The sequence below is a fragment of the Ursus americanus genome, chromosome 5 (genome assembly GCF_024610735.1).
Source record: "Ursus americanus isolate L20-20 chromosome 5, mUrsAme1.1.p, whole genome shotgun sequence".
NCBI lineage: Eukaryota > Metazoa > Chordata > Mammalia > Carnivora > Ursidae > Ursus > Ursus americanus.
This window is the reverse complement of record NC_142131.1, coordinates 37,476,246-37,495,425: the sequence shown is the minus strand read 5'-3', so window position 1 is coordinate 37,495,425 and position 19,180 is coordinate 37,476,246. Positions and strand designations below refer to the sequence as shown.

General features: G+C 39.8%; 1 protein-coding gene across 13 annotated transcripts in view; it reads left to right on the top strand.

The window, feature by feature from the left end:
* The first annotated feature begins 12,478 nt into the window (after nucleotides 1-12,478).
* The window catches only part of ERBIN (erbb2 interacting protein), a 125,524-nt gene continuing 118,822 nt past the window's right edge, over nucleotides 12,479-19,180 (top strand). For all 13 annotated transcript variants that reach the window (XM_087862117.1, XM_045794248.2, XM_045794247.2 and 10 more), the window contains exon 1: nucleotides 12,479-13,379. The gene's annotated coding sequence lies outside the window, so the exon portion shown is untranslated. The remainder of the gene's footprint in view (nucleotides 13,380-19,180) is intronic.

Below are 19,180 nucleotides of genomic sequence, written 5' to 3'. Positions count from 1 at the left end.
TTATTAATTTTTATTGATGTTACTGTATTACTTAAGAACAATAAAATTACATTGTAGTGTTCAAACTCTTTACTAATATAGATTGTCTACCCTTCCAACATTACATAAAATTCAGTGCCTTCACTTTTCCTGTTTAGCAGCCTTTACTTACCTAGGGGTATTTGTGGAATTGATATTTATCTAGTTCCACATACCTTAATCTAATAGCTTAAGAACTCCATGTTCCCCATCAGTCAATTATGATATATCATAGGGCATAAAATTTCATTGGGTCAAAGGCTGTTGACTGAATTCATTTGTGATGTTTACATCACAGGCCAAAAAAAACCCCAAAAAACAAAAAACAAAACAAAACAAAAACCCTCAAAAACTGTAAACAAATGAGCCTGGATTGATTGAAACATCTCTTTACATTCTCTGCACTGGCTTGTTTACCTTCTAAATCACGTTCTATAAAAAAATGCTTTTTTGGGAGATGACATGTTATTGAAATCAAGAGTAGGGATAAAAAAAGAGAGAGGTACTATGTATATTTTCTTTATGACATTCTTTGTGGAATATGTTCTGGCAAAATAGAAGGCATTACTGAAATCATTTGACTGAGGAAGAAATTCTACACTGCACAAAACTCTCATTGATGTCAGTGGGAAATCTGTGAATGGAACAAACGTTGAACTTGACCCTGTAATGTTGAAACTGCAATCCTCCCTGCTCTTGGCAGAGGCTGGCTTCCCACTGAAAAGCGTTGTAGTCTGTGCAGGGATTACACAGCGGGTTAAATAGTCTAGTTTTTCGCTTCTTTTGGAGCAACAGATGAAACACATAATACCTTCCTTTAGGGCTATTACATACTTTAAACACCAAAGACTTTAAATGAGTTGGTGTGAGAGAGTAAAAAGTAGAGTCTATGGATGGAAATTTCTGTTGGTAATGATTTTTAAACTACCTTCTCTGCCAGTGACTCAGAAGCATCAATGAGTCATATATACATTAAAGGAAGAGAAGACTATTGAGATATTAGACACCACCCAGTATATTGGTATTGAAGCCGTGCGCACTCTGGTTTCGTCATACTCCATCAGGCATGCATAAAGAATAATTATCAGCAAGGTTCCAGTGCAAATGGTTTTTGGTAAAATGAGATGTGAGGATTACAGATGAGGTTAAGAGGAAACATAGAATCAACACTTCCAAGTAAACTACTGCAGTACCAAATTGGAATGGCTTATTTTTTCCTCAATCCCACCAATAAAGATGTAACTCTAGCTGTCAGTCTAGCACAATCATGGCTGCTACACAGAAATGAGCAGTATGTTATGCAGAAAAGGCCTTAAAACCACAGTCTCTACGGATATGCTCGGGCACTTGAATAACATCATTACCAGGGTCCTCTTTTTAATTGTTTGTATTTGGTGGAATATTTTTTTCTTGCAATGTATACTTCGTAAGCCCTTTATTTTCTACAATGTATACACATGGTTTTTATAACAAAGAGAGAAACTAGAAGAAAAGAAAGGGACAAGCTTTTGTTGTAAATGAGCAGAGGAAGAAGACTAAGAAAACAGGAAGTATTTCAAGATGAAATTAAAACTGCTTTTGTTTTTATTCTACGGAAGGTTGTGAATTATGAAAAAAATCCCCAATGATTGAAAGTGAGAATGTCGGCTTATAAATGGGTGTGGAAAAGCTACTGCTACAGGCAACTAAAGTAGTTACAGGACAGCACAGAATTTAATGGTTGGCATTGACGCTCTGGCTTCAGGTTGCTGGGTTCATATTCCAGCTCTACGAATTCCTACCTAGGTGATCTTGTACAGGCAGGTTATCTATTAACTGGCAATATAACTTACTATGCTGATAAGAAGAGGAGGGAAGTCAGGGCTTGGGAGAAGTTCGTGCAGGCCAGGGAGTGCTGCCCGAATCAGCTGTAGAAGTCAGGTATTTGCTTCCACAGGTAGTAGCTAAGGACACCTGGGAGCCTCTGCTGCCCAGGGTGCCTTCAGAGGAGTCCTCTGCCCCATTAGCCTAGGAGGTCCTGGTACAGCGGGCCCCTGCTTCCCAGAGATATCAGACTTCTTCAGAAACCAAATGGCCTCTAGCAGTTTTCTTTCGTTCTTTTTACGCATTCACAAGTACTATGGTTTTGTTATTTTTTTAATGTTATAGATTTGGGGGGTTTCTTTTTTTTGTCTTGTTTTGAGTTTGTCCAACGTCATTCATCTTTTGTTTTTTAATTTTCCCCTTTACATATATATACTCTGTTGCAATCAATCTCATTTTTTGAGTTTTAGGAGGGTTTAAATGTAATTTTTTTAAAGAGTTTATTTATTTATTTGTCAGAGAGAGAGAGCACAGCGGGGGGGGGGGGAGCTGCAGAGGGAGAGAGAGAAGCAGGCTCCCCGATGAGTAGGTGTGGGGCTCAATCCCAGGATCCTGGGATCATGACCTGAGCTGAAGGTAGACTCTTAACCGACTGAGCCACCCAGGTGTCTCTTAAATGTAATTTTTTTCCCCACTTGCTCTTTTTAGTGCTTTCTGACTCTCGTTTTCTCTCTCCCTTCATCCATTGTGTTTTCTACAAATTGATTTCAATCTTTTAAAAATATTTTGCTTCGCTTTCTGGTTTTAGGTTTGGTCTATTTTTAAAAATCGTTTTAAGGCTACTTTTTTCTCTTCTTGTCCTACCTGATCCCATTTTTTCCCTATTACTTGTCTTTGGAACACTTGCCAGGGAACAAGTCCAAGGAGGTGTGAAGAGTGGAGAGAGTTCACATTACAAATAGAGGCCGACTTTCTTCTGCCTCTTCCCCACCCCTATGGTTACTCCAGTACCTGACACCTTGGATCCTTTCACAGGATTCCCCAAGCCCTACCAGAACCTCAGTCTGTAACCCTGACGGAATCTGGGAATTAATTTCAGGGCCTTAAACTCATTACATAAACACAATTTTGATTTGCTAGAACAATTTGCTACCATCTCACACCGTCAGGACTTATTTAAGAACCCTAGTATCTTACAGTCCATGGTTTCCAAGTATATAACCTTACTTTGAGCACAATGTGGCAAATGCATTTGTAGAAGCCTGGTAGCCTGGCCTAGGGGAATATGCCCAAACAGAGGCCCACTAGTGTATACCCAGCCCTGACCCTTTCCAGTTGGTGCTGTTGAGCTTCCTTATAGACATTCATGGAGAGCAGCAGCACCAGAAAGACCAGTTTCTGGGACCATATTTAAGTTAAGTTATTTTTTTAAATTAGTTTATTTATTTGAGAGAGAAAGCGTGCCCATGTGAGTGGGGAGAGGGGCAGAGGGAGAGGAAGAGAAGCAGACACAGGGTCCATCTCATGACGCCAGATCATGAGCTGAACTGAAATCAAGAGTGGCCTCTTAACCAACTGAGCCACTCAGGTGCCCCATAAGTTAATTTAATTGCAATTTAGTTGTCATCAGAATGGCCCACTTCCCTTTCTATCAAAGTCATAGGATCACCTTTTGATATAGCCCACTAGGGTTCCTTTTGCTCATTGAGACAGTTGAAAAGGAGCTCTCACCCTAACTATAATAACAATAGCAAAAGCTCACTAGACTTTCAGTTATCTTATTTTGTTTTATAACAAAGTTTATTTATTTATTTTTGTAACCTCCACCCCTCCTAATTTGGGGCTTGAACTCACAAGCCTTAGATCAAGAGTCACATGCTCTTGCAACTGAGCCAGCCAGGTGCTCCAAGTATCTTGGTTTTTAAATGAGATTGCTCTCTACCTGCTTTTTTTTTTTTAATTATGTTAGTCACCATACAGTACTTCATTAGTGTTTGATGTAGTGTTCCACAATTCATTGTTTGCATATAACACCCAGTGCTCATTGCAAAATGTGCCCTCCTTAATACCCATCATCAGGCTAACCCATCCCCCCGCCCCCTCCACTCTAAAACCCTCAGTTTGTTTCCTGGAGTCCATAGTCTCTCATGGTTCATCTCCCCCTCTGATTTTCCCCTTCCTTCTCCTAATGTCCTCCATGCTATTCCTTATGTTCCACATATGAGTGAAACTATAGGATAATTATCTTTCTTTGCTTGACTCTTTTCACTTAGCATAATCTCCTCCAGTTCCATGTTGATGCAAATGATGGCTATTCATCTTTTCTGATGGCTGAGTAATTTTCCATTGTATATATGAACCACATCTTCTTTATCCATTCATCTGTTGAAGGGCATCTCGGCTCCTTCCACAGTTTGGATATTGTGGACATTGCTGCTATGAACTTTGGGGTGCATGTGCCCCTTCTTTTCACTACATCTGTGTCTTTAGGGTAAATACCCAGTAGTGCAATTGCTGGGTCATAGGGTATCTCTATTTTTAACTTTTGAGGAACCTCCATACTGTTTTCCAACTTGCATTCCCACCAACAGTGTAAGAGGGTTCCCCTTTCTCCACATCATCTCCAACATTTATTGTTTCCTGCCTTGTTAATTTTTGCCATTCTAACTGGTGTAAGGTTGTATGTCAATGTGGTTTTGATTTGAATTTCCCTGATGGCTAATGATATTGAACATTTTTTTCATGTGTCTGTTAGCCATTTGTATGTCTTCATTGGAAAAGTGTCTGTTCATGTGTGCTGCCCATTTTTTGACTTGATCCTTTGTTTTTTGGGTGTTGAGTTTGAGAAGTTCTTTATAGATCTTGGATATCAGCCCTTTATGTGTAATGCCATTTGCAAATATCTTCTCCCATTCTGTGGGTCGCCTCTTAGTTTTGTTGACTGTTTCCTTTGCTGTGCAGATGCTTTTTATCTTGAAGTCCCAAAAGTTCATTTTTGCTTTTGTTTCCCTTGCCTTTGGAGACATGTCATGAAAGAAGTTGCTGTGGCTGATGTCGAAGAGGTTACTGCCTATGTTCTCCTCTACGATTTTGATGGATTCCTGTTTCATATAGAGATCTTTCATCCATTTAGAGTTTATCTTTGTGAATGGTGTGAGAGAATGGTCGAGTTTCATTCTTCTGCATATAGCTGTCCAATTTTCCCAGCACAATTTATTGAAGAGACTGTCTTTTTCCCATTGGATATTTTTTCCTGCTTTGTCGAAGATTAGTAAACCATAGAGTTAAGGGTCCATATCTGGGCTCTCTATTCTGTTCCACTGATCTATGTGTCTGTTTTTGTGCCAATACCATGCTGTCTTGGTGATCACAGCTTTGTAATAGAGCTTGAAATCAGGCAACGTGATGCCCCAGCTTTGTTTCTCTTTTTCTTTTCTTTTCTTTTCTTTTCTTTTCTTTTCTTTTCTTTTCTTTTCTTTTCTTTTTTTTTTTTTTTTTCCAACATTTCCTTGGCGATTCAGGGTCTTTTCTGGTTCCATACAAATTTGAGGATTGTTTGTTCCAGCTCTTTGAAAAATGTGTTTGGTATTTTGATAGGGATGGCGTTGAAAGTATAGATTGCTCTGGGCAGCATAGACATTAGGGAATTGATTCCATTTACAATAGCACCAAAAATCATACGATTCCTAGGAATAAACCTAACCAAAGAGGTAAAGGATCTATACTCTAGAAACTACAGAACACTTATGAAAGAAATTGAAGAAAACACAAAAAGATGGAAAGCATTCCATGCTCACGGATTGGAAGAATAAACATTGTTAAAATCTCTACCTGCTTTTTAAGGCCATTACATATTTCAAATGTTTATTGGCTCTTTGTATTATGTATGTGTGTGTGTATGAACTGTTGATTTATGTCTTTTGTAAATACTTCTATTGGATTATTATTTTGTTCTGGATTTATAAAAGCCTTTTATATATTATAAATATTAGCTATTGTTCCTTATATATGTTGCATTTTTTCTCCAACTGTCATTTGTCTTTTTAACTTTGTTTATAGTGGCTTTTGCCAACAGAAGTTCTATAAATTTATGTAGTTCTGTCAAACTTTCTTTGGCCGTTTCTGGTTGTTTCATGTTTGGATTACTATGTGGTGGCAGTATGGTATAAAAGAACACATACAGAAATGGGGGAGAACTGTGTTCTAATTATGGTTCTCCTCTAACCAGTACTATGACTTTGGGCAAGTTTCAGATCTAAGTTCTCTCACCTATAAAATGCAGCTCAACTAGAAACCAGATAACCCACCTCTTAATGCTTAACCCACCCTTCATGCTTATTCAAACACTACTAAAAATGTTCAGATTCTAGAGTTTTAAAAGCTTATTATCTTTAAGTGGGCCAACGATTCTCCCTAAAATTAACACTTCTAATTTGCCTAGCAACATTTCATGGTGTAAAATCTAGCCAGTGTCTGAATAATAAAGCTTCTGAATTTTGGACAGCTGAATTAGTGACTTGAATTTTTATATAAAACTTGATGAGTTTATACCTACCTTGTCTTTTAGATTATAGACCTTATAGAAAATAGACCCCGCATTTAATATGTAATCTATAGAGCCACTAAATCAATGGACATATGATATTTTATTGATGATAATAATGAAAAGTATTACTACTGATGTAATAGAAAAAAGAATTTTTATTTATGTAATATTTATAGTGTGCTTTCATGTACCTCATCTCGTTTGCTGCCCATAATAACCCTATGAGATAGATAAGAAAGGCCTTATCTTTACATTTTATAGATCATGAATAATTGTACAGAGATTAAATCATTTGTCCAAGGTCATCAGCTAGTAAATGCTAATGTCAGTGCCAGAACTTTTCTGAAAGATGACAAGATTGATGACAAAGAATGTATTAGCTAAGGTTTCATTATGACAGAGGACAAACTAGAAATATCAGTTATCTATGAGGTAAAGTGGCTGGAAATCAGGTAAATGAAATAAAATATCAAGAATGAAAAAGAAAAATTACGTTGAAATTATCAAATAAAATATTTGAAAACTATTTCTTCTCTACATATTTATTTCTATGTAAAGAATCACAAATCCTTTGAAAGAAAAGTGACATTTCTCTTTTTATTTTATTTTTTTTAAGATTTTAGTTACTTATTTGATATATAGAGAGAGAGCACAAGTAAGGGAAGCAGCAGGCAGAGGGAGAGGAGAAGCACCTGCTGAGCAGGGAGCCCAACGTGGGGCTTGCAGGGCTCCATTCCAGGGCCCTGGGGTCACGACCTGAGCCAAAGGCAGCCACTGAACAACTGAGCCACCCAGGTGCCCCCAGAAAGTAACATTTCTATTAATAGTTTGGCATGATGTATAGCAAGAAATATGAAAAATATACAATAAAAAGTTTTGTTTAAGAAAACACAAACCCTTGGAGGGAGTTTCTAAGGGTAGAATGAAGACAAATTTAGTATCTATTTTAGAGGAAAACTGGAAGATTTAAAAACTAAGAAAAGTAAAATACTTCATGACTGATCTGATGGTTGACATTAATTTGATGATAGAAAAACAAAGGGATTGAGTTAGGGAGAACAGAAGATAGAGGAAACATTTTAAAATATGCTATTATTTAGGTCAACATTTTTGAAGGAAAATTTGCACTCAATTCCCAGAAAATACACTTTTTTTCCAATGGAAGAAAGTATGAGTGTTAAAGTATATCCAGAATTATTTCAGAAAATCCAATTGAGAAGTTTCATTTTCCAAATACGGACGAAACAAGATTTAAGTGAGATCTCTCCAGTATTCTGATGATATTGTTGTCATCAACAACAAAGAGATGATTTACTTTGAAATAGGAATGGTATGACGCTTAGCTAACCAAGTTTTTATGTTACATAGTTGCCATTTAGAACAGTGCATTTAGCCTCACACTACATCTCAAATTATGCTTCACACTCATGTATTGGCTATTTTCATTCATATTTGATACTCAACAATTAAAAAAAAATACTATAGAAAAATGTAAAGTTCAGTGTGCAGTTAAGTAGAAAAACAGCAGTTTCATTACCCAAAGAAAGATGGTATTTTTTTTTAAAGATTTTATTTATTTATTTGACAGAGATAGAGACAGCCAGCGCGAGAGGGAACACAAGCAGGGGGAGTGGGAGAGGAAGAAGCAGGCTCATAGCGGAGGAGCCCGATGCGGGGACCCATCCCACAACACCGGGATCACGCCCTGAGCCGAAGGCAGACGCTTAACCGCTGTGCCACCCAGGCGCCCCAAGAAAGATGGTATTCTTAAGTAAAAGCCTTCATTGAAAGGCAAAAAGCAGCAGTATTTAAACTTTTTTGTTGATTAATACTGTTATGATTTAGAAGGAAGTGTGCATGTTGTAATATGATTGACATAGATTATGATTCATACCAGAGAAGACATGAGAGGGGAAGTGATCAGAAGGAAGTAGTAAAGTTGGAAATGATTACAGTGACTGTTTTAGTTGGTCCAGGACAGTCGTGGTTTTACTTTTGTTGTCTCTGTGTAATTGTTATTAATATGTGCTTTTCCTCTCAAAAGTATTCTAGTTTTAATGATACACTATATGGCCATCTTTGAAATAATGGAAGCATGGTACATGTTACCAGTGAACTAATAATAGTTAACACTTTTATGTGCCAAACACTGTGCTAAGCAGTTTATGAGCATTGTCCTACGTCATCCTCCGATAATCTATAAGGCAGTTAGTATTATAGTCCCCACTGTAGAGATGAGGAAGCTCAAGTTTATGTTTATAGATGTTCAGGAACTTGCCCAAGGTCACTCAGTAGCCATGTTTCTAGTTCAAGCTGTCTTGTTTCAGAGGACACATAATCACCACACATTATTTATTTTCTCTCCACCTTAAAAAAAATTCATAAAACATCTGAAAGAAACTTAATTCTGATAGGCAACAAAATGTATAGGATGGGGGAAAAATTATTGAGCATAAACTAAGGCAAAAAACTTGCAAGCTTTTCATAAAGCTTTTCACAAGAGGCAGACTTACCTCTGTTTCAAAAAATATTATTGAAAATATGTCAGAAAGGCATGCTACGGGAGGGATGATTCCATTCCCAAAGCATTATAAAATCCTTAATTTTGGTTCCTGCATGTATTGCCTCTTTTGAACCCAAGTGTCCTTTTCCCACACACTTGCTACCCTAACTTCCTGCCCTCTCCCTATCAAGGGGTAAAATGAAGTGAAAATAGGGAAGTCAGTCCTTATTAAAAATACATGTTATAATGTATTTTGATCGAATTGATCTAATGCTTCTAGACTTAAAAAAAAATCTAACTCTATTCTAGCCCGCAGATTAATTTTCCCCTAATACTACTGTGATAAAGACTTTGGTTTTAGGTAACCAACTCTTCACTAGGTGTTGAGAAAGAAAGAAAAGAAGGATGATCACCCTGAGCTTCCCTTTGCCCTCTGCTTTACTTTCTTTTCACAGTGCTTCTGCATAGCTGCCTGGATGGTGCAGGGAAATAACAGGGGGACATTTTTTAAAACAGTAGATAGGCTCTTTGCTGAGACTTTTTTTGTTTGTTTGTTTGTTTCCTGATGGATGCTGTGTGCATTCCCTGGAATGCTTAAGACCTTAAGACTTTCCTTCAGATAGGTGGCTTATCTCTAGCAGACAGTAATTCCTCTCCTGGGTGCAGCCATTGGGAAGGGGAATCCCAAAGAAAGAATTCCCTGCCTTTCTCAGAGAATTATTTAGAGAATCACAATGGGGAAGATGAAGCTAGGGTATCAAACACAGTTATTAGCTTTCTCTCTCAGGTGGTCCTGGAGTTCAGTTAATCATCACAGAATCACAGTTAGGCAGGCTTGTTGAAGGTGGGGCTTTAGTTCTCCTTTTAATCATAATTGAAATGTTAAGTCCATCTTAGTTGAACTGTGGGAGGATTTTCAAAGGAAACTAATCTGTAAAGCACAGAACAAGAATGCCTTATAATAAGAGAACAAATGGAAGATTTGGCTATATCTGTATGTGCTGCTCATGTGAGTTAGAACTAAGTAGTCAGTGATGAATAACAAAGATGAATCATTATTTCTGATTACTGAATACCCTGATCACATATCTGTCATTTCACCCTTCTGTGTGAGCACAGGCACAGAATTCCTGCTGAAGATACTTTACAAAGGCATCATTAAAGAAATATTTGTCAAAATCGGTAATATTGGTAAGTGTATCCTGGCTTCTAACCTCTTAAGGTCAGTGCTTTGGGGCTCATTCTTGCAGTATACGTAGGACTTATTTAACAATCAAATGGGAGGCACTTCATTGTCTATACTTCTCTTCATATATTTCCCCAAAGAATGGAACCACGTTCCATTCCAACCACGTCCGTCTCCTACCTTTTCAGCCTCAGCATATGCTATCTCTATATTCCCTCCCATCAAAAGCTGCTTTGGGGAAGCAATCTGATGAATTAGGTATAAATGACTAATAAGGCTTAAATATTACCTTTCCCAGGATTATGGCTTTGTGCTAGAGAAATAAACGACTCAAAGGGATTAAACTCCAGCAGCAAAATTTTAGGTGAGTTGGAGGAGGGTTTTGGTTATAGAAACTTTTCCAGCCTAAATGGTAATCAGCCAGATTGGACCCCAGTAGGAGTTTAAGTAGGGATGGAAAAAGAGGCTGGGGCCAGGTCAGGTCCCAACTTAGGGACTGGTCTGGTCCTATTATTTAGGTTTGGGAGGGGGTGGTGGTGGTGGTTAGGCTTACCTGAATCTATGATGCCACATTTAAAGGGGTCTTGAACCAACTTGAGACTAAAAGAACATTGAAATTCCAGATTCCAGCTGGTCTCATGCTGCTATGGGAGTAACTGCCTCCTGGGATGCTTTAGTAGAGTGACCAATTCAGTTCAGGGCTATGCTACTGAGTCTGGTCAGACCCAAGCCAGTTTTTGAAAGGGGAGCAGGAAATCCTTCTTGTGAGATTAAAAATAGCATAAACAATATACCAACTTTAGATTTTACACAATGGCTAAGATTCGTATTCGCATAAGATGGCTTAATTAGCTTGGTGTTACTATTACACCTGGCTGTCATTTCATTTCCTAGCTGTAGTTAAATTCTCTCTTACCTCCAGTCCAGCAGAGTAAACCTGAACACTTTGGTACTATTTGGGAACGTTCAGCTTCTGCTCTACCCTAAAGAACTACGTGTGTTAATTCCAGCAGTTCTGGAAGTAGTTAAAATGCTGTCACACTAATAGAATGTCTTGAACACCTTTGGAGTTATTTCAAGTGTTTTCACTAGCGCACAACTCACTTTGGTAAACAATTCTTTGACGGACTTTATGAACTCCTTCCTTTGGGTGCAAGCCAAAAATTATCTATTGGGCATACAGTTCTTTATTCAAACTTGGTAATAAATAATTATCTCTGGAACACAGACGGAAGAACCGAAGCAATGACTTCGGGGACACAGAGACTAATTACCATCATTGTACAGGGTTAAGTACAGCAAGAGACTGGGGGCGGGGAATGGTTTGTTCCGTATCTGTTACGTTCCTTCTCCGGTAAAACAAGGCCGTCTTGTCTGTTAACATATTTAAAGCAGTAACTGCAAAAACTGTGCAATGTTATGGTTGAAGCGTTTTATGCCATATGTGTTGATGGAATGCTTATGAGTCTCTCTTCGCAATAAACGCAAACCCTGCCAGACTGAATTATTAGGGCCAGCGCAATTCAAGACTGCACCACCGAAACCGCTGGGGTTGGAAGCCTACGTCGCATTCGGAGTGTGTCCAATGCTTGCTTCTAACAAAGGCACTATCTTGAGGCAATTTCGCGGGCCATTTTCCCCCTCCCAGCGCCAGCTTTGTCTCCTCGCCGGTGTGAGGCTGAGACTTGGAGGAGCCCCAGCTGCTTTGCTGTGCGAGCAAGCTCCGAGCTAGGGCCGGCGTGGGAAGCTCCACCGAGCCGCCGCTGTGGTTTCCTGCAAACCAAGCGTGCCATTAGAGGAAGTTGGAGTGCTGCAGTTGAAAGAGATACCTGCAGCCTTAAAATTGGGGCTGGACTTGAACCCTTCGCACCGATTACTGTCTTATAAAGAAACTCAATCGGCCGGGACGTAGGAGGCTTGGGGGCTCTTAGTCTCCCCGGCTGGGCGCAGAGGAGTCGGGGTCCGCGTCGTCTGCGCCCCCCAACTCGGGCGGCTGGGGGGTGGCAGGCAGGCCTCCCCCGGCCTGGGCCGGAGAGCGGGCCTAACGCGGCGCCTTGCACGCGAACCCCCGCCGCCGCCGGCCCCTCCCCCCCCCCCCCCGGCCCCGGGTCCGCCGCCACCCCCCGCCGCCGCCGCCGTCTGCCCCTGCCGCCCCCGCGCGCGGTGACTGGCTCGCGCCGGCCTCCAGCCCTGCTGTTGGCGGTTGGGGCGAAGCCGGCGGGAGGCCGCCCCGCCCCCGCCCCCGAGCAGCGGCGCGCAGTCTCTTCCCCCTCACCGCTGGGGCGGTGGCGCTGTTGCCGCCGCGGCCTGTGAGGCTGTAACTCCCCTCCGCCCCAGCTCCCTTCCTCCTCCTTTCTCTCCTCTCCCTCCCTCCCCTCCCCACTCCTCCCCTCCCCTCGCAGTCTCTCGCTCGAGTGAATGTGGCGCGGCGGCGCGGGACGCAGCCTCGGCCCCTGCCGCGGCCCCGCGAGCTCGTGAGGAGACCCAGCCGCCGCCTGCCCCCACCCCCTGCGCTTCCCGGGGGAGCCACCGCCGCCAGGGAAGAAGAACGAGGAGCGGAGCGAAGGGACGGCGGCGGAAAAACGGGAGAGGGAGGAGAGGAGGGTTCGAGGGCAAGTAGGAAAGGCGGAGAGGGACGGACGGAAGAACGGACGGCCCGACGGACTGCCCGGGGAGGGGGCCGCCAGCGAGCTTGCCCGGCCCCTCGGCTCCGGCCCGGGGCGGCCGCGGCGGCGGCGGCGCGGGCGAAGGGCGCGGCAAGCGCTATCGAGACAATAACCCCGCCGCCCGGCTCTGGGGGCGGCGGCGAGGAGGAGCTGGCGGCCTAGCGCGGCCGAGGCTAGCCCAGCGCCCCGGCGGCATCTTGGTCCCCGCCGGCCGAATTCCGCCGCCGTCGGGTGTGCGGGGCGCGCCGGGCGCCCGGAGCTCGAGGCTCTCCGCGGACGCCCGCTGCCCTCCCCCTCCCCGGCGCGCGCGGAGCTGGTTTTCCGGGTTCCCCTGGACCGAGCTGGATCCTGCTTCTGCGCCAAGGCAGGAAGTGAGTTTCGCACGGTAATTCCGGGCGGTGTCACGAGTGAAAAGTTTTTTTTCGGCGGAGATCCTAGTTGGGGCTGGGAAACTCCTGTATAACTTGAGACCAGGAAACCAGCCCGCTTCCCAACCCCCTCCAAAGCCACCTACTCGTCCTACTGCGGGAGGCCACTCCACATCCGCTCTCACCGGAGAGAGAAATTCGGCTGGATCCAAAGTGACTAATGAAGGGAAGGAAATCATGTCAGGCGAAGCCTTGAAAAAGCTGCCCTGAGACACTGCCCGACCGAAAGGTAATTTTCACCAAAAGTGTGTCTAGAAGTTGCAAAGGTCTTGGGCCGGGAAAGAGAGGGTACTTTAGTGTTTCTCATTTTTCCCCCAGTTGCCCTAAATTAATCTTTTGTAGTGTCGAAGTGGATAGTATTTCAGTTGCTAATTAGTAGAACTGATTTTACCCCCCTTCTACCATCTGGACTCTGGTTACTTTAGAAGAGATTGTAAGAATGCGGTGAGACTAAAAGTTTTAAGCAATCGGAAGAAAGAGTGCCTTTGTTCATCACTAGGTCCAGAAGTCTTAGTTTCCTAAAACATATACAATGTGTATTTTTTATTTATTAATTCCTGAACCTGGCAACTTCTGTTTTGGAAAAAAGTTAGGTCGCTGCAGCGAGGGATTTAGTGTTGTTGAGACGGCTGCCACATTTGTTTATACTGTTACCGATTATTTGACTTTTGCTTTAATTGTATGTAGAGTTTTTTCTTTTCTTTTTTTTTTTTTTTTTAGTTGCAACCCTTAGAAACGTATTTGGTTGGATTTTATAAACAAATAAACTTCAGTAACTGGCTCCTTTCAGACGTTTACAATCTTATGATGCTTGTTTGGTTAATTAATCGAAAGGAAGTATCTGCTTAATTTTTCTTGTGACTGACCTAGGAAGGAGAAGGAGAGAGTATTATGGATAAACAGAGTTGTAATTAAAAAACAAAAACAAAAGTACGCCCGTAAGTAGTCTGATGTGTTTGTTAGGACTTCTCTATAGTTAAGACAATATATAGAGAAAGGGAAGTAAAACCCTTAAAATGATTTTTATGGGAGTCTTACTGATTATAATAAATATCAGTCCTTTTAGAATAGTACTTTATTTACATTTTTGTGTTGATGCAAATGTTTTGGCCGGTTCTGTCTAATAAGTGATAGGTACCTACTGTGGTGGCAGGAATTAGTGAAGCATGGGAGACGTTCCACCAGTCAGAGTTAAAACACTTCTGAACCAATCGGTAGTCCTTAAAGGAAAAACTAGTTTGTTCATAACAAACACAAACGGCTTTTTTGTTGGTGCTTTAGTGTCTTTAATTTTTTTCTCAGTATTCTTGTGGTAGAGGAGGTGCAACATAATACTGTGCTTTTTAATAAATATTAAATAAGTATGGCATCCTGTTGGTAGGTATATCTTAACTATGAATTAATACTGAGTTTGCTCACGCTAGCCCACGAAAAATAGTTGGCATTCTTTACTTCAAAGAAAAGATAGCTTTTGAAAAGCAGAATCAAATTATTTCACAGCTTGTTTGTTATGTTAAGTACATTTCAAAATGAGAGTCTTTTAGCTATTACTATATATTGTTTTGATTTTTTCCCTCAGTAGTCTCTGGAGATCCTTTTTTAAAAATTCATTGTTTATTTGTGTTGGTAAGATTGTGTACCATTAAGTCATTCCTATTAAGTCAAAATAGCTTTATGAAGGAATTTAAAGTGTGTAAGTGATCTGCTTTATGATTTGGGGATGTAATATTAAGCATCGAAAGAGGTTATTCTTGGGCATCTGAAAGAGCAGAACAAAATAAATGGCATTGAACTTCAGTTTCCTTATATGGCTTATACTTGGCCTCAGAGCAACAGAGCCTTAATAGAGCAAGTCTTTTATAGAGAATTATCACTTTGTGAAGATGTTTCTCTGCATTAGTAAAGTTTACACGTGAAAAGTATTGTAGCACTTGAAAATGACTGCTTAAATCCGTTTTTAGATAAAGGTTTTGTGGTTTTTTTTTTTTTTTTTGCGCATCAGTAGTGTAAGTTTAGATGCAGAGAGCACACTTTAAAAATGTGAAATGTTCACCTTTGTACAACGTTTGATTCCTTTTGTACCATCAAGGCAAAATTTACCTTGTGGTTTACTTAGAATTTTGTTACTTCAGTACTAAATTAACTTAATGAATTTTAGGCTTTATACTATTGTCAAACTATACATATATTCAAGCCTTGTTTAAAATGTGACCATGGGGTTTGAAAAGAGGTTAAAGAGAGGAAAAAATCAGGAAAAATCAGTTGAAATATTCAAATGGCTTTACATTTTGGACATTCTTTTTAGTATTCGTCTTCTCTACTTCTTAGTATTGTATGGGTTTTCTTAGATTAAATTGGCAAATGTAGAATACTTGCAAAGCTTTTGTTTACATTGCACAAAATACATATTTAATGCACTATTTGTGGAACGTACTTAGGAGTTTTCAATAGTGATAAGCTTAATCCTTCAACTAATTAATTCAAATATTATATTATGAAGTCCGCCTGTTGTTTCAGATCAAGACTTTTCATGTCTGAAAAGCTTACAGTGGGTCAAATATTGAAACCAAATTTTTATTGCCCTGCTGTTTCTTAATGAAGCGATAACTATAGTTAGAGACATTTTGTGTATATCATTGGTAAATCTCTAAATTCACTTCTTTTATAGGTGTTGATACTGAACTCTTGGTAGGAAATGATACCTTTTTAAAGAAACACTTAAAAATTTCAGAAAATTAGGTGCATCTTTCAGCATTTATTTTAAATAATTGTTCATAGGTAACATAATTTAGACTTTAAGCTGTTTGGGCTAGGAATAGATTATGGCAGTGTTTATAAAGTATTTGAATTTATGCAGAATTTTAGTGATGCTGGATAGCAAAGTAATTCTTTTGTGAGTGCTTAGCTAGATTCTTTTTAAATACACTTTGTCGCTTGCACTTTTTGTTTTGACTCTTTCACTTGCCTATTTCTCTTTCTATTAGCTGCTTTGTTTTTTTGGGGGGAACACCTGTGTTGTAAATGCTAAAGAGGTCTTTATCTTTTCCTTTCTTGACAACATAAATTGTACTTGTGCTTTGTTGGTCAAAATAGGTTATTCAGTTTTTGCATGCAGGCTGTTTGCTCTTGCCATGGAAATGAGTACGTGAATTATGCTTTACAGTACATACTTCTGAATTTTGTAAGGAAAGAGCTCAGCACTTCTGCCTCCAAGTTTTCTTTGATTGACTACACATTTTTTGTTTCTTTCTGGGTGCTTCTCATCACTAACTCTTGAACCATACTACACCCATTTTTCAGATTTACCTTTAGTTTTCTCCTCTTAGGTTTTCTTTTCTTTTCTTTTTTTTTTTAAAGATTTTATTTATTTATTCAACAGAGATAGAGACAGCCAGCGAGAGAGGGAACACAAGCAGGGGGAGTGGGAGAGGAAGAAGCAGGCTCATAGCAGAGGAGCCTGATGCGGGGCTCGATCCCATAACGCCGGGATCACGCCCTGAGCCGAAGGCAGATGCTTAACCACTGTGCCACCCAGGCGCCCCTCCTCTTAGGTTTTCTAATTGTAAAAAAAGAAATCTAGCTATTATTAGGGTTTATCTTCTAATTTCTTTAGCTTCCTATTTTTATAGTTTGCTTCATTTACTTCCTCTATTTTCTCCATGTTCAGCTGTTGTTTCTTGATTATATGTTGCCCGTCCCCTCTTTTCTAAACTTTATGAGTCCATGTTCATCCCCTAAAAAAACTGTTTACAGCATGAATAGAAAAAATTTATTTGCCCCACTTAATTGTAAATATCCCTTTTGCATTCCCACTTAGTTCACATGCCAGTATTGTAACCTGGTACTCATTAATAGATTTTTTAATTTATGTTTCCTGAACTTTTTTTTTTTAATATCCCCAGAATTACATCTGTTAAGTAAGATCAGGTTGTTATGTACTATTTTGTTAAGACTCTACAAACCCCTATACCTCTTTGTTTCATTATGCTTTTGGTTTTTTAAAACACACAAGCTTATATCTCTGTATTTTTCTTCTCCATTTTGTCCCTATCCTTTCTGTCCTGCTCCTCAAGTTAGATGTCTTTTCTCTCAGTGTCCCAAAAATTTTGAAATCGGCTTCCTTTGTCCGTTTTTATGAAATAAGCACAGTGGAATTCTGTTACTCGCTTTATTCTTGTCACTGAAATTTTTGTTTCAGGTGCCGTTGGATGACGGCCTTGCCAAGCTTTATAAATGGTAGTATGTAAGACAGTAGAAAAGATTGTCTAAAAATTAAGTTAATAAAAGAACACTGTTAATCTGGAGAATATCTATGATTTTAGGTATATAGAATGTAGTAGAAAAAGTAGAAAATAATGAAAAAGACAATCAAAATGGGTGTAATAACATCTGGGCAGTCAGTTCTGTGGCCGTCCTTATTCAGAGCCCATTTACTTTTATGTACATAGTGAGTGGTTTCCTGGCTTGTTGCTTTGCTAGAAGGGGTGAGAAAGGTGCTGTAGCAGCATCCTTAAGTTCCCCGGAGGGAATAGGAAAATGGAAAGAAGATTGAATAACTTAGGAAATAGAGTAGTCTTGGACAACTTGATTTGGGACAGTGTGCCTTATACATTTCATTTGTCCTTAGGAGAATTCACTTTATCATAGCGTAGTATAATTGCGAGTAATAGATGCAGACCTAAGGCAACTATTCGAAATTTTTTGGTCTTAGGATCCCTTTATACTCTTAAAATTAAAAACCCCACAGAGCTTTGTTTTATGTGGGTTATGTTTATTTTATTTCCCATATTAGAAATTCTTAAATATCAATTAATTTGTTTAAAAAACTATAAATCTGGGGTGCCTGGGTGGCTCAGTCAGTTAAGTGTCTGCTTTTGGCTCAGGTCATGATCCCAGGGTCCTGGGATAGAGCCGGAGTTGGGCTCTCTCTCTTTCTGCCCCCACCCTGCTTGTATAAGCTCGCGGGTACTCTCTCTCTCAAATAAATAAATAATTAAATAATTAAATAAAACTGTAAGTCATTGTATGTTATGACACATGTAATGAAACAACTTTTCAAAACAACTCTTTAGCAAAAAGATTTTTCTACATTGTTAAATATTTTTGCAAGTCTCCTATGTCTGCTTAAATAGAAACAGCTTGATTTTCACATCTGTTTTTATATTCAGTCTTGTAGTATGTTGTTTTGGTTGAAGTATATGAGGAAAATCCAGGATTATACAGGTATGTGGTTGGAAAAGGGAGTATTTCCGTCGCTTTTTTTTTTTTTTAAGTTAATTGTGGATATTCCTTGATACATCACCAAAATTTCTTTTTTTTTAAATAAAGATTTTATTTATTTGTCAGATAGAGAGCGGGCACAAGCACGGGGAGCAGCAGGCAGAGGGAGGAGCAGACTCCCTAGTGAGCAAGGAGCCCAATGATCCCACATGACCTGAACCGAAGGCAGACGTTTAACCAACTGAGCCACCCAGGCGTCCCCACACCAAAATTTCTTAAAGGATAGCTGCAGTGTCAAATCTGACACTGTATCAGTGAATGTTTCATTCTTGTTACCTGAAAATCCATTAGTTTATCTTGCACTTTGAATGTTTTACCTGTTTGTGATTTCGTTACATCATGTAATGGTTGTTTGAGAAATACTGGTTCATTGGGTTGTACATTTTCCAAAATTCGATGCATTTCACTAGGTAGTAGCAAATGAAAGAAAAAATTGTTAATATCACCACTAATTTCATCAAAGAAGTTTTTAATATTGTGAAGCTGTCAAATTCAGGGTGGCAGGTAAACATTGTCCACATTTCTAAATTTCACTTGGAAGTTGGAGTATTAATCATTGATAACAAATACTGTTAGTGTTTTTCCCTTGAAGTTGCAGATGTACTTGTTTTTTTTTTTGAGAAACTGTCTGCCAAATTCCTAAGTCTACAAGCATAGTTTGTCATCTGTTCTTTTAGGCCAAAATGGTGTTTCCTGAGAAAAAGGCTAATTTAGCTCATAATTTGAAGTAATTATACAAGTGCTTTTCCT